Raw genomic sequence first — 26,019 nt, forward strand, 5'->3', positions numbered from 1 at the left:
TCCAAACACTACAACCCTCCCTACAACTGTCACCTACTCCAACCCTCTCTATCACTGTCCAATCCTCCAGTAACATCAACCCTGCCTCTCACTGTCACCTCCTCCATATATTCCAACCCTCCCTATCACTGTCACCTACTCCAACCACTCCAACCCTCCCTATCACTGTCACCTCCTCCAAACACTCCAACCCTCCCTATCACTGTCCACTCCTCCAGTAATATCAACCCTCCCTCTCACTGTAACCTTCTCCATATACTCCAACACTCCATATCTCTGTCACCTCCTTGAATCACTCCATCCCTTCCTATCACTGGCACCTCCTCCAAACGCTCCAACCCTCCCTATCACTGTCACCTCCTCCGGACACTCAAACCCCACGATCACTGTCACCTCCTCCAACCCTCCCTATCACTGTCAGCTCCTCCAGTAGCATCAACCCACCCTCTCACTGTAACCTCCTCAATATACTCCAACCCTCCGTATCGCTGTCACCTCCTCGAATCACTCCAACCCTCCCGATCACTGTCACATCCTCCAGACACTGTAACCTTCCCTATCACTGTTGGCACCTCCAAACAGTCCAACCCTCCCAACCACTGTCACCTCCTCCAGAGACTCCAACCCTCCCTATCACTGTCACCTCCTGCAATCACTCCATCACTCCCTATAACTGTCACCTCCTCCAACAACTCCAACCTTCCTTATCACTGTCACCTCCTCCGGACACTCCAACCCCACTATCACTGTCACCTCCTCAAACATGCCAACCCTCCCTATCACTGTCACCTCCTCCAGACACTCCAACCCTCCCTATCACTGTCACCTCCTCCAAACACTCCAACCCTCCCTATCACTGTCACCTACTCCAAACACTCCAACCCTCCCTATCACTGTCACCTCCTCCAGACACTCCAACTTCCCTATCACTGTTACCTCCTCCAAACACTCCAACCCTCCCTATCACTGTCACCTCCGCCAAACACTACAACCCTCCCTACAACTGTCACCTACTCCAACCCTCTCTATCACTCTCCACTCCTCCAGTAACATCAACCCTGCCTCTCACTGTCACCTCCTCCATATATTCCAACCCTCCCTATCACTGTCACCTCCTCCAAACACTCCAACCCTCCCTATCACTGTCCACTCCTCCAGTAATATCAACCCTCCCTCTCACTGTAACCTTCTCCATATACTCCAACACTCCATATCTCTGTCACCTCCTTGAATCACTCCATCCCGCCCTATCACTGGCACCTCCTCCAAACGCTCCAACCCTCCCTATCACTGTCACCTCCTCCGGACACTCAAACCCCACGATCACTGTCACCTCCTCCAACCCTCCCTATCACTGTCACCTCCTCCAGTAGCATCAACCCACCCTCTCACTGTAACCTCCTCAATATACTCCAACCCTCCGTATCGCTGTCACCTCCTCGAATCACTCCAACCCTCCCGATCACTGTCACATCCTCCAGACACTGTAACCTTCCCTATCACTGTTGGCACCTCCAAACAGTCCAACCCTCCCAACCACTGTCACCTCCTCCAGAGACTCCAAACCTCCCTATCACTGTCACCTCCTGCAATCACTCCATCACTCCCTATAACTGTCACCTCCTCCAACAACTCCAACCTTCCTTCTCACTGTCACCTCCTCCGGACACTGCAACCCCACTATCACTGTCACCTCCTCAAACATGCCAACCCTCTCTATCACTGTCACCTCCTCCAGACACTCCAACCCTCCCTATCACTGTCACCTCCTCCAAACACTCCAACCCTCCCTATCACTGTCACCTCCTCCAAACACTCCAACTTCCCTATCACTGTTACCTCCTCCAAACACTCCAACCCTCCCTATCACTGTCACCTCCTCCAAACAATCCAAACCTCCCTATCACTGTCACCTCCTCCAAACACTACAACCCTCCCTACAACTGTCACCTACTCCAACCCTCTCTATCACTCTCCACTCCTCCAGTAACATCACCCCTGCCTCTCACTGTCACCTCCTCCATATATACCAACCCTCCCTATCACTGTCACCTCCGCCAAACCCTCCAACCCTCCCTATCACTGTCACCTCCTCCAGTAGCATCAACCCACCCTCTCACTGTAATCTCCTCAATATACTCCATCCCTCCCTATCACTGTCACCTCCTCCGGACACTCCAACCCTCCCTATCACTGTCACCTCCTCCAGTCACTCCAACCCTCCCTATCACTGTCACCTCCTCCAACAATTCCAACCCTCCCTATCACTGTCACCTCCTCTACACACTCCATCACTCCCTATCACTGTCACCTCTTCCAGACACTCCAATCCTCCCGATCACTGTCTCCTTCTCCAAACACTCGAACCGATTCTATCACTGTCACCTCCTCCACACACGCCAACCCTCCCTATCACTGTCACCTCCTCCAGACACTCCAACCCTCCCTATCACTGTCACCTCCTCCAAACACTCCAACCCTCCCTATCACTGTCACCTCCTCCAAACACTCCAACCCTCCCTATCACTGTCACCTCCTCCAAACACTACAACCCTCCCTATCACTGTCACCTCCTACAAACACTACAACCCTCCCTACAACTGTCACCTACTCCAACCCTCTCTATCACTCTCCACTCCTCCAGTAACATCAACCCTGCCTCTCACTGTCACCTCCTCCATATATTCCAACCCTCCCTATCACTGTCACCTCCTCCAAACACTCCAACCCTCCCTATCACTGTCCACTCCTCCAGTAATATCAACCCTCCCTCTCACTGTAACCTTCTCCATATACTCCAACACTCCATATCTCTGTCACCTCCTTGAATCACTCCATCCCTCCCTATCACTGGCACCTCCTCCAAACGCTCCAACCCTCCCTATCACTGTCACCTCCTCCGGACACTCAAACCCCACGATCACTGTCACCTCCTCCAACCCTCCCTATCACTGTCACCTCCTCCAGTAGCATCAACCCACCCTCTCACTGTAACCTCCTCAATATACTCCAACCCTCCGTATCGCTGTCACCTCCTCGAATCACTCCAACCCTCCCGATCACTGTCACATCCTCCAGACACTGTAACCTTCCCTATCACTGTTGGCACCTCCAAACAGTCCAACCCTCCCAACCACTGTCACCTCCTCCAGAGACTCCAACCCTCCCTATCACTGTCACCTCCTGCAATCACTCCATCACTCCCTATAACTGTCACCTCCTCCAACAACTCCAACCTTCCTTATCACTGTCACCTCCTCCGGACACTCCAACCCCACTATCACTGTCACCTCCTCAAACATGCCAACCCTCCCTATCACTGTCACCTCCTCCAGACACTCCAACCCTCCCTATCACTGTCACCTCCTCCAAACACTCCAACCCTCCCTATCACTGTCACCTCCTCCAACCACTCCAACCCTCCCTATTACTGTCAGCCTCTCCAGTAACATCAACCCTCCCTCTCACTGTAACCTCCTCAATATACTCCAACCCTCCGTATCGCTGTCACCTCCTCAAATCACTCTCTCCCTCTCTATCACTGTCACTTCCTCCAAAAAGGCCAATCTTCCCTATCACTGTCACCTCCTCCAAATACTCCAACCCTCCCTTTCGCTGTCACCACCTCCAAACACTCCAACACTCCCTATCACTGTCACCTCCTCCAAATACTCCAACCCTCCCTTTCGCTGTCACCACCTCCAAACCCTCCATCCCTCCCTATCACTGTCACCTCCTCCAACTACTCCAACCCTCCCTATCACTGTCACCTCCTCCAAACACTCCAACCCGCCCTACCATTGTCACTTCCTCCAGTCACTCCAACACTCCGTATCTCTGTCACCTCCTCGAATCACTCCATCCCTCCCTATCACTGTCACCTCCTCCAACCACTCCAACCCTCCCTAATACTGTCAGCTTTTCCAGTAACATCAACCCTCCCTCTCACTGTAACCTCCTCAATATACTCCAACCCTCCGTATTGCTGTCACCTCCTCGAATCACTCTATCCCTCTCTATCACTGTCACTTCCTCCAAAAAGGCCAATCTTCCCTATCACTGTCACCTCCTCCAAATACTCCAACCCTCCCTTTCGCTGTCACCACCTCCAAACACTCCAACACTCCCTATCACTGTCACCTCCTCCAAATACTCCAACCCTCCCTTTCGCTGTCACCACCTCCAAACACTCCATCCCTCCCTATCACTGTCACCTCCTCCAAACACTCCAACCCTCCCTATCACTGTCACCTCCTCCAAAAACTCTAAACCTCTCTATCACTGTCACCTCCTCCAAAAACTCTAAACCTCTCTATCACTGTCACCTCTTCCAGTCACTCTAAACCTTCCCTCCCAAACCTGCCTCTTCCTGTAGTTTGTTCAGTCATTCCAAACCACCCCATCCCGCCCTAATCTCTCCCCCCGTCTCCTGCCCCCCCGTCTCCTGCCCCCCGTCTCCTTTCCCCCCCGTCTCCTTCCCCCCCCGTCTCCTTTTCCCCCCCGTCTTCTTTCCCCCCCCGTCTCCTTCCCCCCGTCTCCTTTCCCCCCGTCTCCTTTCCCCCCCCCTTCTCCTTTCCCCCCGTCTCCTTCCCCCCGTCTCCTTCCCCCCCGTCTCCTTCCCCCCGTCTCCTTTCCCCCCCCCGTCTCCTTTCCCCCCCCCGTCTCCTTTCCCCCCCGTCTCCTTTCCCCCCCGTCTCCTTTCCCCCCGTCTCCTTCGCCCCCGTCTCCTTTCCCCCCCGTCTCCTTTCCCCCCCGTCTCCTTTCCCCCCCCGTCTCCTTTCCCCCCCCGTCTCCTTTCCCCCCCCGTTCCTTCCCCCCCGTCTCCTTTCCCCCCCCCGTCTCCTTTCCCCCCCCGTCTCCTTTCCCCCCCCGTCTCCTTTCCCCCCCCGTCTCCTTCCCCCCCCGTCTCCTTTCCCCCCCGTCTCCTTTCCCCCCCCGTCTCCTTTCCCCCCGTCTCCTTTCCCCCCGTCTCCTTTCCCCCCCACGTTTCCTTTCCCCCCCCCGTTTCCTTTCCCCCCCCGTCTCCTTTCCCCCCCCGTCTCCTTTCCCCCCCGTCTCCTTTCCCCCCCTGTCTCCTTCCCCCCGCCCGTCTCCTTCCCCCCCCGTTTCCTTTCCCGCCCCGTTTCCTTTCTCCACCCCCGTCTCCTTCCCCCCCGTCTCCTTTCCCCCCCGTCTCCTTCCCCCCCGTCTCCTTCCCCCCCGTCTCCTTCCCCCCCCGTCTCCTTTCCCCCCCCGGCTCCTTTCACCCCCGTCTCCTTTCCCCCCCCGTCTCCTTTCCCCCGTCTCCTTCCCCCCGTCTCCTTTCCCCCCCGTCTCCTTTCCCCCCCCGTCTCCTTCCCCCCCCGTCTCCTTTCCCCCCCCGTCTCCTTTCCCCCCCCCGTCTCCTTTCCCCCCCCGTCTCCTTCCCCCCCCGTCTCCTTTCCCCCCCCCCGTCTCCTTTCCCCCCCCCCGTCTCCTTCCCCCCCCCGTCTCCTTTCCCCCCCCCGTCTCCTTTCCCCCCCGTCTCCTTTCCCCCCCCCGTCTCCTTTCCCCCCCCGGCTCCTTTCCCCCCCGTCTCCTTTCCCCCCCCCCGTCTCCTTTCCCCCGTCTCCTTCCCCCCGTCTCCTTTCCCCCCCGTCTCCTTTCCCCCCCCGTCTCTTTCCCCCCCCGTCTCCTTTCCCCCCCCCGTCTCCATTCCCCCCCCCGTCTCCTTTCCCCTCCCCGTCTCCTTTCCCCCCCCGTCTCCTTTCCCCCCCCGTCTCCTTTCCCCCCCCGTCTCCTTTCCCCCCCCCGTCTCCTTTCCCCCCCCGTCTCCTTTCCCCCCCCGTCTCCTTTCCCCCCCCCGTCTCCTTTCCCCCCCCCGTCTCCTTTCCCCACCCGTCTCCTTTCCCCCCCCAAGCTCCTTTCCCCCCGTCTCCTTCCCCCCCGTCTCCTTCCCCCCCGTCTCCTTTCCCCCGTCTCCTTTCCCCCGTCTCCTTCCCCCCCGTCTCCTTCCCCCCCGTCTCCTTCCCCCCCGTCTCCTTCCCCCCCGTCTCCTTTCCCCCCCGTCTCCTTTCCCCCCCGTCTCCTTTCCCCCCCGTCTCCTTTCCCCCCCCCGTCTCCTTCCCCCCCCCCGTCTCCTGCCCCCCGTCTCCTTTCCCCCCCCGTCTCCTTTTCCCCCCCCGTCTCCTTCCCCCCCCCGTCTCCTTCCCCCCCGTCTCCTTCCCCCCCGTCTCCTTTCCCCCCGTCTCCTTTCCCCCCCGTCTCCTTCCCCCCCGTCTCCTTCCCCCCCCGTCTCCTTCCCCCCCGTCTCCTTCCCCCCCCCGTCTCCTTCCCCCCCCCTGTCTCCTTCCCCCCCGTCTCCTTTCCCCCCCCGTCTCCTTTCCCCCCCCGTCTCCTTTCCCCCCCCGTCTCCTTTCCCCCCCCGTCTCCTTTCCCCCCCGTCTCCTTCCCCCCCCGTCTCCTTCCCCCCCCCGTCTCCTTCCCCCCCCGTCTCCTTCCCCCCCCGTCTCCTTTCCCCCCCCCGTCTCCTTCCCCCCCCGTCTCCTTTCTCCCCCGTCTCCTTTCTCCCCCGTCTCCTTTCTCCCCCGTCTCCTTTCTCCCCCGTCTCCTTTCTCCCCCGTCTCCTTTCCCCCCCCGTCTCCTTCCCCCCCCGTCTCTTTTTCCCCCCCGTCGTCTCCTGCCCCCCCGCTGTCTCCTCCCCCCCGTCTTTCCCCCCTCTCCCTCCCCATCACTTTCCCTCCCCCCTCGTCTTACCCCCCTTCGCCTTCCCACTCGCCTCGTCGTCTTCCCCCCGTCTCCTTCGCCCCCCCCGTCGCCTTCCCACCCCTGTAGCCGTCCCACCCCCGTCTCCTTCCTCCACCCCCGTCACCTTCCCCCCCATTATCTGCCCCTCCCAATCATCCCCTCGCTCCCCATCATTCCTCAGCCTCCATTGTTCCCCCTTCCCCTAATTGTCCCCCCCATCATCACCCCTCCTCCCACCGTCTCCCCCGCCCCCATCGAACCCCCCCACCCCTCACCTGCCCCCTTCTGTCCCCACCCGTCCCCATCAGTCCCCAGCAGACCTCATCTGTTCAATTCAGTCCCCACCCAGTACCGTCCATCCCCGCCAGAACCCCTCTTTCCACACTCGTCCCCACCAGTCCCCACCAGTCCGCCTCTGTCACCATTAGTCATCATCTCACCACCAGTAGCCAACTGAATCATCGGTCCCCTCTGTCCCCATTGGTCCCCACCTGTCCCCATCAGAATCATCTGTCCCCACCTGTCCCCACCAGTTTCCACCTGTCCCCCTCTGTCCCCACCCGTCCCGACCCATTCCCATCAAATCCTGAGGGTTCTCCCTGAATATAACTGGAATAACCCGAACACTGAGATAACAACCAGAACCAGGTGAATGGGGAGGATTCTGCAGTGAGCATCTCCCTCGCCCCTGTCCCAATGTCAAAACACTCCCATGGTCACCCCCCTGCCCTGGTCAGTGTTATAATCCAGGACCAGAGCTCGGAATCAATGGGACCTTTGTTTTGGGATCAGGAATTTGCTTTCCCACCAAGACCCTCTTCCCCTCCCCCACCCCTCTCTGCCTTCCACAAGGACCGTTCCCTTTGACACTCCTTGGGTTTGTATCACTCTCACTCCCCAAACCCCCAGGTACCTTCCCCTGTCACTGGAAAAGATACAAACCCTGCTGTTGCACCCCCAGCCCCCTCAGCTCCATCCCGGGCCCCCAACCCCTTCTTCCAGGGGAGACAGAGGTTCACCTGCCTCTCCTCCAACCGTGTTTCCAGCATCAGGTGCTCCCGGTGTGGGCTTCTCTCCATCAGGAAGACCCAATGGAAACTTAGGGAACGGTTCACTGAGCATCACACCGGGCCCAGAGGGGCTGACCAGACCCCCCAGTCACCGCCCAGTTCACTTCCCCCCCAACATGACCATCCTCGACCTCCTGCATTACCACAACAAACCACACCACAAATTGGAGGAACAACATCTCATCCCCCTCCTGGGAAACCTCCAGCCCAGAGGATTCAACACGGAGTCCTCCAATTTCAAGTAACCTCCTTCCCCTGCTCCCTCCCACCAACTGGATTCATTCCTCCCATTGTCCAACCAGGTGGGACCCTCTACCTGTCCTCACCCCCTTCGACCTCATTTCCCCCCACCCTGGCCTGTTCCACCCCTTCGTCCTCCCTCCCCCTCACCCTCCCTCCCCCTCCCACCCCATCCTCCCTCCCCCTCCCACCCCATCCTCCCTCCCCCTCCCACCCCATCCTTCCTCCCCCTCCCACCCCCCCTTCGTCCTCTCTCCCTCCTTGGTCTTCCCTCACTCTCGCTCTCCCTCCCCATCCTCCCATTCCCGCTACCTCCCTCCCCATTCCCTCTATCTCCCTCCCCACCCCCTCCCCACTCCCTCTACCTCTCTCCCCACCCCCTCCCTCTACCTCTCTCCCCACCCCCTCCCCACTCCCTCTACCTCCCTCCCCACCCCCTCCCCACTCCCTCTACCTCTCTCCCCACCCCCTCCCTCTACCTCTCTCCCGACCCCCTCCCCACTCCCTCTACCTCTCTCCCCACCCCCTCCCTCTACCTCTCTCCCCACCCCCTCCCCACTCCCTCTACCTCCCTCCCCACCCCCTCCCCACTCCCTCTACCTCTCTCCCCACCCCCTCCCTCTACCTCTCTCCCCACCCCCTCCCCACTCCCTCTACCTCCCTCCCCACCCCCTCCCCACTCCCTCTACCTCTCTCCCCACCCCCTCCCCACTCCCTCTACCTCCCTCCCCACTCCCTCCCTCCCCCTTCCTCCCTCTCCTATCGGTCCCTCTCTCCGTTGTTCCACTCCCTTTCCATTCTGTTTTATCATCCATCCGTCTTTCTCTGGCCTCCTCCCTCCTTGTTCCTGCCCTCTGAACGTCCCCCTACGTATATAAAAGCCCCTCTGTGTCCTATATACCCTCCTCATTGTCCTCCCCCAATACCCGTCCAGGGGGTACAGGAGCCTGTGGGGACTGACTGAGACCAGAATCCCTGACACCTCACAGTCCAGGAGGAGGATATTCAGCCCATCGTGTCTATCCCCCCTTCTATTAACTGCCCAGTGTCCTGCCCCCCTGGGATTTGCCCCTGAATGGCCCCTGACTGAGTCCCCGTTCTGGCAGAGACCGCTCCTCACTGATAGCCCACCGCCTCCCCACACAGTGAGCATGTGCAGACACTCACTGGCCTTTTAACTGACCGTGGATGGGCACAGCAAGATCCCACTCTCCAGCAATTTCATCACTTCTTCCTCCCCCCCACCCCCCTCCATGCCCCAATCTCACTCAAAGGGGTTTTACCTGACACCCCCCGCTCCCTAGTTTTCCATAAGGATTCCCCTTAATTATTTGCCCTCCCAAAGTTTTGTCCCCACCCCTGGATGTTATGTCTGTTCCTAATTTGGCAGCACTCCCTCCCCCACCCACCCCTTTATGTTGGGGGGACACAGTGAGTACGTGCAGACACTCAGTGACCTTTGGAGGGACTGCTTCACTGCCCCTCACTCCCTTAGACAGGGACTTTACATAAACCTCCCCCCCATCACATTTTCACTCTATTGTGCCGCCCCTCCCCCCCCCCCACCAATTATATTCCTGACCACAATTCCCAATACCCCCATGTTCAGTCTCTCCCCCACTTCGGGGGGGGATTTCCAGCCCATCCCCATTTATTTCCCTTTCCAATCCACACCCCCACCAAATATTGCCCCCCAATATTCTGTTCCCCCTACATTTACCATCCCCTTCCTCTGTAACCCCACAGCCCCCCATCTTCGGTTAATTTGTGACCCCACCCACAATTTTCCACCCCCCTGGAATTTTCCAGCCCCCCCTATTTTCCCCTCCTTCCCCAATCTAATTGCCCCTCTCCCCCGTGTACCTTCATTTACTCCCTACCCACCCCACTGTCCCCTCTGCCCATACTCCCCTATCTCTGTATAAAAGCCCCCTCTGTGTCTCCATTGTGTACAATTCCCCCACCCTCCCTCACCACCCCCACCCCTCACTGTGTCCCAGGCCCTGGGCTGGGGGGGGGGGGCACAGGGAGTATGTGCAGAGACTTACCGGCCATTCGACTGTGTGTGTCTTCATGCACAGCAAGATCCCAGTCCCCAGGCTTCCCCCTGCCCCACTCCACCCTGAGAAAGGGGCTTTATTTCCCCCCACACACACCCACAGTTTGGACAACAACAGGAGTCCCAGGGAACAGCAAGATCCCACTGTGTTAATGATATGTGCAATACCACATGATACTGAGTCCAAATCTCCCTTAGGGACAGGAGGACAGGGAGGGAGGGCTGGGGGCATACAGACAGATAGAGAGAGGGACAGAGACCGAGGTGGGGAGAGAACACAAACAAGATTAGGGACAGAGAAATGGAGACAGACACAGAGAGAGAGAAAATCCCAGGGTTGGCAGTGTGAGGGAGGGAGAGAGGGAGATGGAAGTTGATTAAATCAGAGCCAAGATCTTTTGAATCAAAAAACAAGAAAAACAAACAAAATCCCATCACTGAGTGACTTCCCAAAGCTCCCGATTTTATCAGCACTTCCCCCTGGTTTTAAACCCAGAGAATGGGAACAGATTTCACTGGGACCCAGGGGGTCAATGCTTTCTGACTGAGACCCCCAACCCCACCCCAAGGGTTTATATTCTCAGACTCGATGGAAGGGAGTTGGTCTCAGAGCCTGGATCTTGTCCCTCCCTCCGTGTTTAACCTGCCCCCTCCAGCTGCTTCTCTCCCTCTCTCCCTCCTTCCCTCACACTGTCTCTCTTTCTCCTTCACTCCTTCCCATCTGTTTCCCTCTCTCATTCTCTCTCTTCTCCCCCACCTCTCTCTCCCTCTCCATCTCTCCGCTCAGCTTCCTCCTGTTCTCGAGAATGGATTGTTTTCTCTCTCTCTCTCTCTCTCTCTCTCTCTCTCTCTCTCTCTCTCTCTCTCTCTCTCTCTCTCTCTCTCTCTCTCTCTCTCTCCATTCCCCTCCGTTCTGATTGAAATGCCCTCCCCTCCCTCCCTCCCTCCCATTTAAAGTGTGTTCCCATCTCCCCGCCCTGTCCTGTAGACATTAGCCCCCTCACTATCACATTGTGGAGGGAGGGGGAGGAGAGGTGGGGCGGGGGGTGGTCTGGGCTGGGGAAAGGAGGGATGATACACCCCACCCACTATCAGACCATCAGCAAACGGAGCCCGGGCCCTTTGGACAGACTCCTGTGATGTGTAAGGGGCAACCTGCAGGCTGAGGGGCGCACAGCAAGATCCAACAGGAAGCTGGGTGTGGCATACCTGGGGTATTTCCTCATCTTTACCCCCTGCGAGAACTAGTGCCATCCCCCAGCAACAACCCCTCCCCATATCAACCACTCCACAAGCAAAATGCCCCCCATGTAATTTTCACACAGCAAGATCCCAATAATACCATCACTTTCCAAATCCAGTTTCTGATCATGAGTCTCTCTCTGTCTGTCTCTCCCTGCCTGGAATCCCACATCCTGTCCTCCACACCCCTCCCCATTAAAATGACGACAAGTCACAGGGTGGGCTATTGATGCACAGTGCAATCCCACAGGGTAGTCCCCTTTGTGCTCCAGAATGTGCTCAAATCCCACTTTACATCCGACAGGAGGCTGTGGATTTCTGTGTGTGGGACGGTTTTATTTGTTTGAAAAATCAACCAAAGAAAGACCGAGAGAGAGAGAGAGAGAGATCCCCTCCCAGATACCTGGGGAATTGGCGAACCTGTGTCTTTTCTGTGCGATTATCACATTTGGTCACCCTGGTTGCAACGTAGGCCACCCTGCAGGTAGTTTGAGACACAGCAAGATCCACATGTAGCATTATTCTGATATTAGAAGAAGTCTTTGGAGAAAGTTTCTCATTTAAGGTTTTACTTCCCTCCTTGGGGAGTCCTGTCTGTCAGATACTCACTGGGGATTGATGTGTTTGTGTCAAATCCCAGGGCCCCAGTTACTTTAACTCCAGGCTTCAAATCTGTTTAAAAATGACAGGGCTGCAATCTGACAGGAGCCAGTTACCCAGAGGCCCCTAAAACCCAGGGTCCCCCAGAGGAGATTAAACCTCGGGGTAAATTAACACACAACTCACGTGGGCCCCCACGGGGTGCAGCCTATCGACCAGGCCTCAGGCCTCAGGCCCGTGCTCCCCCTCTGGAGAAAGCTCTTGTTCAAAGGTCTCCTGATCCCAAAGTTTCTCTCTTTGAATCTTCAAGGGGCCAGCAACATCCCATGGGAGGAAAGAGACAGCATTCATTGAAAGGCAAAGGAGGAAAATTATTACAGAGCGATAGCACAGCAAGATCCCAGGTTTCCCCCTCTCTCTGTGACATAGACAATTTCCCAGCGACATCCAAACACAAACATATCGGGTGATGAGCTGAGTTTTCATTCCAAAGCTTTGGAGAAACTTTGAGATACCAGGTTACCTGATTAAAACACTCACTGCTTGCAATGACGGCATTGGGGCAGCTGGTGCACAGCAAGATCCCACATGCAACAATGCAGCAGCAGCTAATTACTCTGATCATTTCCCCCTCTGTGATGCTGCTTCAGTTTAATTATTTCCTGTCACCCCAGAATCAAACATTGCAGAATTTCACAATCTCAAAACACCTCTCCCTCTCTCTCCCCTTCTGTTTCCCCTGCTCTCTCAATTTTTCAAATCTCTCTCTCACTCTCTTTCTCTCACTGTTGTATTTTCTCACCCTACCCTCTCTGTAACCAATATTACTCTGACATTATGACAAGTCTTTAGAGAGTGTCACATCATTTTGGTTTTAATTCCCCCTCTCAGATCCTGGGGATGGACATAGAGTCAAAGAGATGTACAGAGCGGAAACAGACCCTTCGGTCCAACCCGTCCATACCGACCAGATGTCCCAACCCAATCTAGTCCCACCTGCCATCACCCGGCCCATATCCCTCCAAACCCTTCCTATTCATATACCCATCCAAATGCCTCTTAAATGTTGCAATTGTACCAGCCTCCACCACATCCTCTGGCAGCTCATTCCATACACGTACCACCCTCTGCGTGAAATTGTTGCCCCTTAGGTCTCTTTTATATCTTTCCCCTCTCACCCTAAACCTATGCCCTCTAGTTTTGGACTCCCCGACCCCAGGGAAAATACTATGTCTATTTATCCTATCCATGCTCCTCATAATTTTGTAAACCTCTATAAGGTCATCCCTCAGCCTCCGATGCTCCAGGGAAAACAGCCCCAGCCTGTTCAGCCTCTCCCTGTAGCTCAAATCTTCCAACTCTGGCAACATCCTTGTAAACCTTTCAACCCTTTCAAGTTTCACAACATCTTTCCGATTGGAAGGAGACCAGAACTGCACGCAATATTCCAACAGTGGCCTAACCAATGTCCTGTACAGCTGCAACATGACCTCCCAACTCCTGTACTCAATACTCTGACCAATAAAGGAAAGCATACCAAACACCTTCTTCACTATTCTACCTACCTGCGACTTCACTTTCAAGGAGGTATGCACCTGGACTCCAAGGTCTCTTTGTTCACCAACACTCCCTTGGACCTTACCATTAAGTGTATAAGTCCTGCTAAGATTTGCTTTCCCAAAATGTAGCGCCTCACATTTATCTGAATTAATCTCCATCTGCCACTTCTCAGCCCATTGGCCCATCTGGTCCAGATCCTGTTGTAATCTGAGGTAACCCTGTTCACTGTTCACTACACCTCCAATTTTGGTGTCATCTGCACTAACTGTACCTCTTATGCTCGCATCCAAATCATTTATGTAAATGACATACTTTAACACCAGGCTTCAAACCTGTTTAAAAATGACAGGGCCGCAATCTGACAGTAGCCAGTTAAGCAGAGGCCCCTAAAGCCCAGGAACCCCAGAGGAGATTAAACCTCGGGGTAAATAAACACACAATCCATGTCGGCCCCCACGGGGTGCAGCCTGTCGACCAGGCCTCAGGCCTCAGAACCACGTCTCCCTCTGGAGCTTGGCCAAGGCTTCCCTCGGCCTGAACATTTTGGATCTTAACGTTGCAGCTTTCCCAACAAAAGTTCATCGGGATAAAAGAAGGAAAAGATTACTTGAAAGGGAATGTGAGAGCATTTTGAAGGCAAGTTACACAGCAAGATCCCAGGTTTAAAATCACCCCCGTCCATCCCCAATGTATTAATGTATCGAACACAGTCAGCAGTTAGGATGGAACATGGTGTGGGAGCAGATCTTCCCAGGGATTGGAGGAGGATAGTGAGGGAAAGGCATCAGATTCTTACACTCAGCAGTGACCTGGGATCAATTGCCTTTTACTGAAAACATTTCCCAACTTGTATGTGCCTGGAGCTCCCTCCAGTCTGAAAGTCTCATTCATCTCTATCATGTCTCCTGTCTCTGACCCAATGGTATATTCATTCCCAGGATAGGGACAACATGGGGCTAGATACAGAGTAAATCTCCCTCCACACTGTCTGCATCGAATACTCCCAGCACATGTGCAGCATGGGGTTAGATACAGAGTATAGATCCCTCTGCACTGTTCCTATCAAACACACACAGGATCGGGACAGCATGGGGTGAGGTACAATGTTAGGCAGCATTGTAGACAGTGCAGATGGTACCTTAACATTACAAAGGGATATCGATAGATTGGGTGAATGGGCAAAGCTGTGTTAGATGGAGTTCAGTGTCAGCAAGTGTGTGGGTATCAGGTTGGAGTACAGAGAGGGAGGTTTACAAGAATGATCCTGGAGCTCAGGGATTACATTCTGAGGGGAGACTGGACAAATGAGGCCGTTTTCCTCCAGAATTGAGAAAGCTAAGGGGTGATCTGATCAAAGCCTTCAAGGAATAAACAGAATGAGACAGGATCAATCAAGATCAACGATTCCCACAGGTTGGAGATTCTAGACCAAGAGGGAACAGAGTCTGAGAATGAGGGCCCAGAGTGTTCAGGAGAGATGGTAGGAAGCACTTTAACACACACAGGGTGGGAGAGGTTTGGGACTCTCTTCCACAAACAGCAGTGGATGCTGGATCAGTCGTTCAGGTTAAATCAGAGAGAGATACATGTTTATTCAGTGAAGATATTGAGGGATATGGGCTAAAGGAAGGAATGTGGAGTTAGGCCACAGATTAGTCATGATCCCATTGAATGATGGAACAGGCTCGAGGGGCTGAATGGCCTCCTCCTGTTCCTATGTTCCAAAATAACGATCCTCCTGCACTTTCCCTATCAACCCCTCCCAGGGCAGGGACAGGATGGGGTTAGATACACAGTAAAGCTCCCTTTTCTGTATCACCATCAACCCTTCCCAGGGTAGGGTCGGAACAGAGTTAGATACAGAGTAAAGCTCCCCCTACACTGTCCCCATCAACCCATCCCAGGATTGTTTAATGGAGCTTTAATATTTGAAAATGCTTCTATTATTCTGTCATTCACTGTCCCTCAGTAACTGTGTGCGCGTTCGTGCGTGCATATGTGAGAGACTGAGAGAGAGAAACGGAGACAGAGACCAGGGCCCTGCATTACTGGGTCAGGTAGTGTTGTGGAGAAACTATAGAGAACCACCAGGAGACGCAGAGAGTTCTTCAAGAAATAAGTCTTTTATTTGCAAACAAAAAACTGTGACACTGAGAAAGCAGATTCTCGAATGCCCCCGAACCTCAGGGTCCGTGGATTTTTATATCATTTTTGATCATGTTTCTGTGAGCTTGTCAGCATGACCAACTATCTTAATCAAAGTATCTCACTCCAGCTCCACAATAAACCAGTGATGTTAGTTCCCATTACCTCTTTAGTTGTACATTCTACTTGATGTTATTCTAATGTCATGATTAGATATTTATTGCGAACTCTGCTGCAGTGATCTTCCATTGCAGACTAACCTGTCATGATAGATATTTAGCTATTCCATCTATTACAATAGTCTCCTGTCTCAAGCTGACTCGACTAACTATTAGTTAGATATTTTAATGTCATGTCCCAAATATTTCCGGTCCCAATCCTGTCATAATAACACTTACCAGAGAAACTTGCTTTATTAGTAGTGTTATCTCATCTGGCCATAGTGACCCTTCAGCCTTAACCTTACTCTGCTAATGGGTGTCAGAATGTTCCACTATGGTTATCCAATCCTGCCCCTGCATTCCACAGACCACAGATTCCCAGTGGTCTTCATGCTTTAACCCTTCCTATGGTTTCATGGTCTTTATTTTCCATTGACCTCACTCCAACAACAATACCATTTATTAGTTAAACAGGATGGAAGACAGCATCAATTCTCAGGAAGTGTTTTACTGTTTCTGTTTTTGTTAAAACACTTGGGCGGTGTGCTGGCTCAGTCAGGAGACTGTCTGTGTGGTGTTTGCACATTCACCCTGTGTCTGCGTGGGTTTCCTCCGGGTGCTCCGGTTTCCTCCCACAGTCCAAAGATGTGTAGGTCAGGTGGATTGGTCATGCTCAATTGCCCGTAGTGTTCGGTACATTAGTCGGAGGGAAATTGGCCTGGGTGGGTTACTCTCCGGAGGGTCGGTGTGGATTGTTTCCACACTGTCGGGAATCTAATCTATTTATGACATAACATCATACATAGTAATCTGAGATTGACCAGGTTCTGAATTTATTGTTACAATTGTTAAAGACTGTCACCTATATGCCCATCTCTCGTCAACTGGTCTGTTGAATTTCCCTCATGTTTTGCTCGATATACCAAGTGAGAAGTTGCTCAGTGACATCTTAATTAGGTTACTCCGAAGTCCAAGCCCTCAAACAATAAAGTGCTCCTTTGAGATTAAATTTAAAGGTGTTTCTCTGCAAATGGCCTGACTCAAAATGATCCCAGCAGATTCAGCCTTCACTTCACAGCAAAGTATCACCTTCCTTTAAATGGGAATATCCATCATCTTAAAAGCGAAGGAAATAATTGTGACTTTCAATAAATACTTCCAGTAACTAACAGAATCCAATAAATATTGATTCCTTTTGATATTTTTTACTGGAACTGTTAAGCTCAGACTATTATAAAGTTGTTTAAAACATACGGAACTACAACTACATTAACATTGAAATGACTAATGTGGACTATTAGACCACTCACAACATTCTTAAGCAGGCAGCCCAGAGCATAACATTGCAGTTTGTTTCGATAAGTGTACAGTGAAAATTACCTGGAATAAAATAGCTCGGTTGCTGATTAGATTTTAAACAGGCACAATCATTACTCACAAAATTACACAAAGAACAAAGAACCCCTACAGAACCCCACCTATCCAGCTCGACGTAATTATGCTGTTCCGAGTACATCAGTTCCAATGTTAAACACCAGTATCAATGCTTCAAGTTGATTGCTTCAGATCTTGTCTCTGACTGAAATTATTGAAGTGCATGAGCTTTGTTTCTCAAAACTGGGGGTTCATCCGGGATATTCTTCCATTGCTGGGGGGAGTGGCTGGCCCTGGACACTGGGAAGACATGTCCCGTTCCCGATTGAGGAGCGGTCTCGTGTCCCAGTTTGGTCCGCTCCCTTGGGTGACTGGTATGAATCCCACAAGAGAGACATCTGAATCAGACAGTGAACGGAGGTCGATAGAAAATACAGCAGAAAGCGGCAAGGCAACTCTGTGCACAGACCAAGGTAAGAAACCTGACTTTTAAGTATTGCCTTGGTGGCTGAGAAAAGGGGTATTTAATCGCTGAGGGACTGGCGAGGGTCCTGAGAAATGGAGGGTAGGCAGAGTAAGTCAAACTGTGACAAAGTAAAGGAAGAAAAAGTCCCTGCTAACATTCCTCCAGAAAGTCCGTTGGGGAGGATGTTGCGGGAATGGACAAGTAAGACTTGTACAAGGGAAAAAGATAAAAAGAAAATGATGAAATATTGTTGTTTATTATGGACCAAAGAACCAATCCTTCGTCCGGCTGTCTTCTGACCAAAGTATGGTTCGGACGAGGATTGGGCATATCAGTATTTAGATTTGTATGTGAATGAAAAACAACCTTTTAGTCAAGAGGAGGCGGACTATGCGTCTTGTTGGAAGGGCAGTTTGGGAATGATGGTAGTAAAGACAAAGGATTCCCCCTCTGCCCCACCCAGTCTCTGGGATCCTCTTGGCTGCTTCCCCCCGCTCCCCCCCCCCCCGTACCATAAAATCAGATTAGGTGGAAATGGAGGAGGAGGAGGAGAGACAGATAGACGGGGACAGGGAACGGATGACCCACAAGAGGAGGAAGAAGGGCCGGTGGATGGGGATGTTGTTGTCCCAGACCCTCAATCCTCAACGAAAGAAAAGGAAGATAAAGTAGATGTTGAGGAGGCCTCCGGAGTATCTAAACGAAAGCCGAGGGGAGGAAAACAAAAAAAGGGGAAGAACGTAAAGAGTTATCCCCTTCGGGAGGTACCAGTAGGGGACAAAGAGATTGGGTTTGTAAGTGCCCCCCTCACCAGTGGGGAGGTCAGAACATTTAAAAAGGAGATGAAGGTCCTGGTTGAGGATCCGGTAGGGTTGTCTGAACAAATTGATCAATTCTTGGGGCCCAGTCTGTACACATGGACTGAGTTAATGTCTATTTTGAATATCCTATTTACTGGGAAAGAAAGGGGACTTATTCGAGGAGCATCCATTAAAATATGGGACAGGGAATATCCCACTGGGGATGGGGATGCTGGACAGGGAGAGGTGAATTTTCCCCTCAGAGACCCCCAGTGGGAAAATCAAAACCTGGATCATAGAGAAACAATGAGGGAATTGAAAGACCTGATTCTAAAAGGAATAAGAGAGGCAGTTCCAAAGTCGCAGAATTTGACTAAAGCCTTTGAAGTTAGACAGGAGAAAGATGAGACTCCCTCAGCTTTCTTGAAAAGATTATGAGACTCAATGCGGAAATATTCTGGAATGAACCCTGAGGACCCAGTGGCACAGGGTCTTTTGAAAGTACATTTTGTGACAAAGGCATGGCCAGACATACAGAGAAAGATACAGAAGATAGAAGGGTGGAGTGAAAAACCATTAGATGAATTATTAAGAGAGGCACAGAAAGTGTTTGTAAAGAGAGAGGATGAGAGACAGAATCAGAAGGTGAAAATGATGGGAGCTACGGTTGGTGAAGTAGTTAAGAAAAGAATGGAACCAATAGTGAGCAACGAGAATGGTGGGTGGCAGCATGTAGGACAGAGAGGGAGAGGGAGAGGGAGAGGGAGAGGGGGAGAGGGAGAGGGAGAGGACAAGGGGGAGAGGGAGAGGGAGAGGGAGAGGGGGAGGGGGAGGGAGAGGGAGAGGGAGAGGACAAGGGGGAGAGGGAGAGGGAGAGGGGGAGAGGGAGAGGGAGAGGACAAGGGGGAGAGGGAGAGGGAGAGGGAGAGGACAAGGGGGAGAGGGAGAGGACAAGGGGGAGAGGGAGAGGGAGAGGGAGAGGGAGAGGGGGAGAGGGAGAGGGAGAGGGAGAGGACAAGGGGGAGAGGGAGAGGGAGAGGACAAGGGGGAGAGGACAAGGGGGAGAGGGAGAGGGAGAGGACAAGGGGGAGAGGGAGAGGGAGAGGACAAGGGGGAGAGGGAGAGGGAGAGGACAAGGGGGAGAGGGAGAGGGAGAGGACAAGGGGGAGAGGGAGAGGGAGACGACAAGGGGGAGAGGGAGAGGGAGACGACAAGGGGGAGAGGGAGAGGGAGAGGACAAGGGGGAGAGGGAGAGGGAGAGGACAAGGGGGAGAGGACAAGGGGGAGAGGGAGAGGGAGAGGACAAGGGGGAGAGGGAGAGGGAGAGGACAAGGGGGAGAGGGAGAGGGAGAGGACAAGGGGGAGAGGGAGAGGGAGAGGACAAGGGGGAGAGGGAGAGGGAGAGGACAAGGGGGAGAGGGAGAGGGAGAGGACAAGGGGGAGCGGGAGAGGGAGAGGGAGAGGACAAGGGGGAGAGGGAGAGGGAGAGGACAAGGGGGAGAGGGAGAGGGAGAGGATAAGGGGGAGAGGGAGAGGGAGAGGACAAGGGGGAGAGGGAGAGGACAAGGGGGAGAGGGATAGGGAGAGGGAGAGGACAGGGGGGAGAGGGAGAGGACAAGGGGGAGAGGGAGAGGACAAGGGGGAGAGGGAGAGGACAAGGGGGAGAGGGAGAGGACAAGGGGGAGAGGGAGAGGACAAGGGGGAGAGGGAGAGGGAGAGGACAAGGGGGAGAGGGAGAGGGAGAGGACAAGGGGGAGAGGGAGAGGGAGAGGACAAGGACAAGGGGGAGAGGGAGAGGACAAGGACAAGGGGGAGAGGGAGAGGACAAGGACAAGGGGGAGAGGGAGAGGACAAGGGGGAGAGGGAGAGGACAAGGGGGAGAGGGAGAGGGGGAGAGGGAGAGGGAGAGGACAAGGGGGAGAGGGAGAGGGAGAGGACAAGGGGGAGAGGACAAGGGGGAGAGGGAGAGGGAGAGGGAGAGGACAAGGGGGAGAGGGAGAGGGAGAGGACAAGGGGGAGAGGGAGAGGACAAGAGGGAGAGGGAGAGGACAAGGGGGAGAGGGAGAGGGAGAGGGAGAGGACAAGAGGGAGAGGGAGAGGACAAGAGGGAGAGGGAGAGGACAAGGGGGAGAGGGAGAGGGAGAGGACAAGGGGGAGAGGGAGAGGACAAGGGGGAGAGGGAGAGGACAAGCGGGAGAGGGAGAGGACAAGGGGGAGAGGGAGAGGACAAGGGGGAGAGGGAGAGGGCAAGAGGGAGAGGGAGAGGACAAGGGGGAGAGGGAGAGGACAAGGGGGAGAGGGAGAGGACAAGGGGGAGAGGGAGAGGACAAGGGGGAGAGGGAGAGGACAAGGGGGAGAGGGAGAGGACAAGGGGGAGAGGGAGAGGACAAGGGGGAGAGGGAGAGGGAGAGGACAAGGGGGAGAGGGAGAGGGAGAGGACAAGGGGGAGAGGGAGAGGGAGAGGACAAGGGGGAGAGGGAGAGGGAGAGGACAAGGGGGAGAGGGAGAGGGAGAGGACAAGGGGGAGAGGGAGAGGACAAGGGGGAGAGGGAGAGGGAGAGGGAGAGGACAAGGGGGAGAGGGAGAGGACAAGGGGGAGAGGGAGAGGACAAGGGGGAGAGGGAGAGGGAGAGGACAAGGGGGAGAGGGAGAGGACAAGGGGGAGAGGGAGAGGACAAGGGGGAGAGGGAGAGGACAAGAGGGAGAGGGAGAGGACAAGGGGGAGAGGGAGAGGACAAGGGGGAGAGGGAGAGGGAGAGGACAAGGGGGAGAGGACAAGGGGGAGAGGGAGAGGGAGAGGGAGAGGACAAGGGGGAGAGGGAGAGGGAGAGGACAAGGGGGAGAGGGAGAGGGAGAGGGAGAGGACAAGGGGGAGAGGGAGAGGGAGAGGGAGAGGACAAGGGGGAGAGGGAGAGGACAAGAGGGAGAGGGAGAGGGAGAGGACAAGGGGGAGAGGGAGAGGGAGAGGACAAGGGGGAGAGGGAGAGGGAGAGGACAAGGGGGAGAGGGAGAGGACAAGGGGGAGCATTTGATGGAGGGTTCGAGCGACAGGGACAGAGATGGAGGTCTCCACAGGCAGGATGCTATTATTGTGGAAAGATAATAGTCACAAATGGTTTAGTGTGATAGATTTAAAGGATGCCTTTTGGGCTTGTCTCTTGGCGGGGGAAAGGAGGAATTTGTTTACCTTTGAGTGGGAAGATCCCAAGACAGGACGGAAACAGCAATACCGGTGGGCTGTGCACCCCCAGGAGTTTACGGTCTCCCCGAGTTTATTTAGATAGCTGTTAGAACAAATATTAGAGAAATTTAGCAGCCCCAAGGGGACTACCCTGTTGCAGGATGTAGACGACCTCTTAGTAACAGGAAAAAGAAGAGAAAGAGTAGTTGAAGCCACTAACAAATTATTGAATTTCCTGGGTCAGCAGGGACTGCGAGTTTCTAAAAACAAACTACAATATGTAGAGTGAGAAGTGAAATACTTGGGACATTTAGTTAGTGAGGGAAAGCGAAAGATAAGCGCGGAACAGATAGAGGGAATAGTGGGAATGCCACTGCCCAGGACTTAACGGGAGTTACGTACATTTTTGGGTCTAACGGGATATTGCAGATTGTGGATTGATTCCTATGGACAGAAGACTAAGAAATTATATCTCAAACTATTAGAGGGGGAACCAAAATGTCTAAGTTGGGATGATCGGGAAAAAGAACGAGTTGAGGAACTCAAAAGAGATCTGATCCATGCCCCCGAGTCAGCCTTACCTTCTCTAGATAAACCTTTCCACCTCTTTGTTACCGTAGATAAGGGAGCGGCTCTGGGAGTATTGACCCAGAGGTGGGGAGGAATGAGACAACCAGGAGCATATCTTTTGAAGCTATTGGATCCAGTATCCCGGGGGTGACCTGAGTGTGTGCAGGCTGTGGCTGCCACTGCACTGTTGGTGGAGGAAAGCAGGAAGCTTACATTTGGGGGAGCCCTAATAGTAAGCACCCCACACCAAGTGAGAACGATCCTAAACAAAAAAGCTGGGCGATGGTTGGCAGACTCGCGGATTCTGAAATATGAGGCAATATTAATAGAAAAGGATGATCTAGTGTTGGTCACGGACAATTCTTTAAATCCAGCTGCCTTTCTTTGGAAAGGGGAAGGAGAATCTCCTTAGAATCCAGGGCACGACTGCCTTGACATTATAGAATACCAAACTAAGGTCCGCATGGACCTGAGAGACGTTCCACTTCATGCAGGAGCCCCACAATTTATAGACAGATCATCCCGGGTGACTGAAGGGAAAAGACATAATGGGTATGCAGTCGTAGACGGGATGGAAGGTAGTGTGGTGGAGGCAGGAAGGTTGCCAAATGGGTGGTCAGCTCAGACCTGCGAACTCTATGCATTGGAAAGAGCCCTTAGGGCGTTAGAAAATAAAGAGGGAACAGTATACACTGACTCTAAATATGTATTTGGTGTTGGCACGTTCGGAAAGATATGGTAGGAAAGAGGACTGATCAATACCCGGGGGAAAGAATTAGTACACGAGGAGTTGATTAAACGAGTCTTGGAGTCCCTATTACTCCCCCGAGAAATAGCAGTAGTGCATGTAAATGGGCATCAGAAAGGAAATGAACCAGAGGTTAGGGGAAATAGATTAGCCGATGAAGTGGCTAAGGAAGCAGCCCTGAACCCACAAGAAGTGGTGATCCATTCCCTAATACCTACTGTCCCAGGTCCTAGGGAAGCTCCTATATTTACTGAAAGAGAGGAAAAAGAATTGAGAGATTTAGGGGCTGTAAAACAGCAGAAGGGCATTGGAGGTTACCTGATGGAAGGGAAATGTTAAACAAAATGATGATGTGAGAGATTATGGCTGTCCTACATCGAGGCAGGCATTGGGGAGGACAAGCAATGTGTGATTTAGTTCTTAGGGAATATGGATGGAAAGGAATATATACAATTGTGAAACAAATATGTGAGGGATGTATAATATGCAGAAAGGTAAATCAGAAAGTCTTGAGAAAACAGACCCCAGGAGGAAGCGACCCGGGATTGAGATCCTTCCAGAGTATACAAGTAGATTATACTGAACTACCCAGAGTAGGGAGACTAAAGTATATGTTGGTTACAGTAGATCATCGATCTGGTTGGGTTGAAGCATACTCCCGAGCTACTGCCACTGCGAGTGGGGTGTCTAAAACATTATTAGAGAACATAATTCCCCGATATGGGCTAGTGAACCATATAGATTCTGACCAAGGAACTTATTTTACCTCTAAAGTGTCACAGGGGGTAATGAAAGGGTTGGGAATTTCCTGGGAGTTCCATACTCAATGGCACCCGCCATCATCAGGAAGGGTTGAGAGAATGAACCAAACACTCAAACGACAGCTCGCTAAACTGATAATAGGAACCAGACTCCCTTGGATCAAATGTTTACCTATAGCTCTCTTGTGAGTACGAACAGCCCCAAGGAAAGATTTGGGACTATCCCCCTATGAAATCTTATTTGGATTACCTTATCTGGGAACAAATGGGGAATTGCCACTTCCCGAAACTAAAGACTTGTTCTTAAAGAAGTATATACTGGGTTTGTCCTCCTCTTTGTCTTTCCTGAGGGAACAGGGTTTATTGACACAGACTCCACCCCTTGAATTCACCGTTCATCCCATCCGGCCGGGAGATTGGGTCTCAGTAAAATCATGGACAGGGACTAAATTACAGCCGGACTGGGAAGGGCCGTACCAGGCTCTTTTGACGACCGAAACGTTAATAAGGATGGTGGGGGAAAGGCTGGACTCACTACACTCGGATCAAAGGGCCAGTGGAAGCTGCAGTTGAGGAAGAAGTCTGGACAGTCAAATCAACGCAAGACCCACTGAAACTCAGACTAAAGAGACTTTGAGTAACTGATTATACAGTGGTGACACGAGCGCGGGATTATTTCTGTAAGATTGTATATTAAGTCGTTTTGTGCTTCCCCATCATGTTTAGAATGCTGGAGATGCTTAGAGTTATGATGCTAGCTCTCTTCGTATTGGGATTTTGTCAAACACCATTTTCATATGTATTATTAACAGTCCCTGAGTCTGATAATCCACAAGTAATAGACGCTGATGTATGCAGCTTAAATTGTGGGGATGTAGATAATCAGACACAGTCCCACAGCTCTGAGATACATCTTAATCCTATGGGGATGGCCTTGGGGATGGTACTTGGTATAATGGTCTCGTCACAGTACACCGGGCCCCCGTCCGACCAGCTCTCGATTGTCCTGATAAAAAGTGTAACCCAATATACTTAATGATAAAAAAAAACACATGGCACAGAGCAATTCTGGGGGTGGGGGGTAGGGGGGGCACCTATGAGATACAATTAAATGAAACATTTGGGATAGAAATGAAAGCAAATGGGAAGGATTTCTTGGGCTGTTGTTTTTGAATTAGCGTAGGACAGGGAAAACGGGCAGAACTACTGCGTCACCCCTCCCAATGACCCTAAAGTAGTAAAAATTACACAGGAAAAGGACTTAAAACAGACCATCGAAATAGAAACTGGGTACGGGGTTGAATGGGTAAAGTATCCTGTAAAAAGTCTGAACAAGACCAATTGTTATGTATGTGCCTCTGGTCGGACAGTGACCCAGGTGGTTCCCTTTCCGCTCGGGTGGAAGGGAGACAGGAAGGGCATGGAATGTATGATAGCCCTGTATCAGGATGAGACTGCATGGAATGATCGGAACTGTACCTCCCTATCTCTGATGTTCCCTCCCTTGGAGAAGAAAGACTCAAAACCCCCACCCCACCCACGTTTCCAGCCACAGTCAGAAATCACACGTGGTGTGTGTGTAGACGAGGTACAAATCGGTCTGGAGACTTGGGGGGAGCTGAAATTATGTACAGAGATTAAGGATGTTACTGAAACGGAGAAGGGAGGGAACTACTCAGCACTGAAGGTTCCCCGAGTGGATCTGTGGTGGGACTGTGGAGGCAAAATAGAGAGACCCACCCTCCCTCTGGATTGGAGAGGGATATGTGGAATTGTACAGTTGGCAATTCCATTTACCCTGGCATTTGAGAAGGAAAAGCTAGTAGGGAAAAAGAGAAGGGGTAAGAGATCACTGTTAGACACTTCTTTCAATGACAGGATTTATCTCGATTCTGTAGGAGTCCCTGGGGCGGGGGGGTACCTGATGAATTCAAGGCTCGTAACCAGATTGCAGCAGGCTTTGAGTCAGCTCTCTTCTGGTGGGTAACTATTAATAAAAATATAGATTGGATAAATTACATTTTCTATAATCAACAGTGATTTATAAATTATACAAGAGATGTGGTTAAAGGAATATCAGACCAGCTTGATGTGACAAGTGGGATGGCATGGGAAAATAGAATGGCCCTTGAGATGATTCTAGCGGGAAAAGGGGGTGTGTGTGTGATGTTAGGAGGAAGCTGGTGCACCTTTATTCCTAATAACACTGCACCTGATGGTTCAATCACTCGGGCCTTAAGGGGATTGACTCCCTTAGCAGATGAACAGGCTGAGAATTCGGGAGTAGACACATCTCTCACGGGATGGCTTGAATCCTGGTTTGGAAAATGGAAGGTG

Source organism: Chiloscyllium punctatum, chromosome 30 (genome assembly GCF_047496795.1).
Source record: "Chiloscyllium punctatum isolate Juve2018m chromosome 30, sChiPun1.3, whole genome shotgun sequence".
Lineage (NCBI taxonomy): Eukaryota > Metazoa > Chordata > Chondrichthyes > Orectolobiformes > Hemiscylliidae > Chiloscyllium > Chiloscyllium punctatum.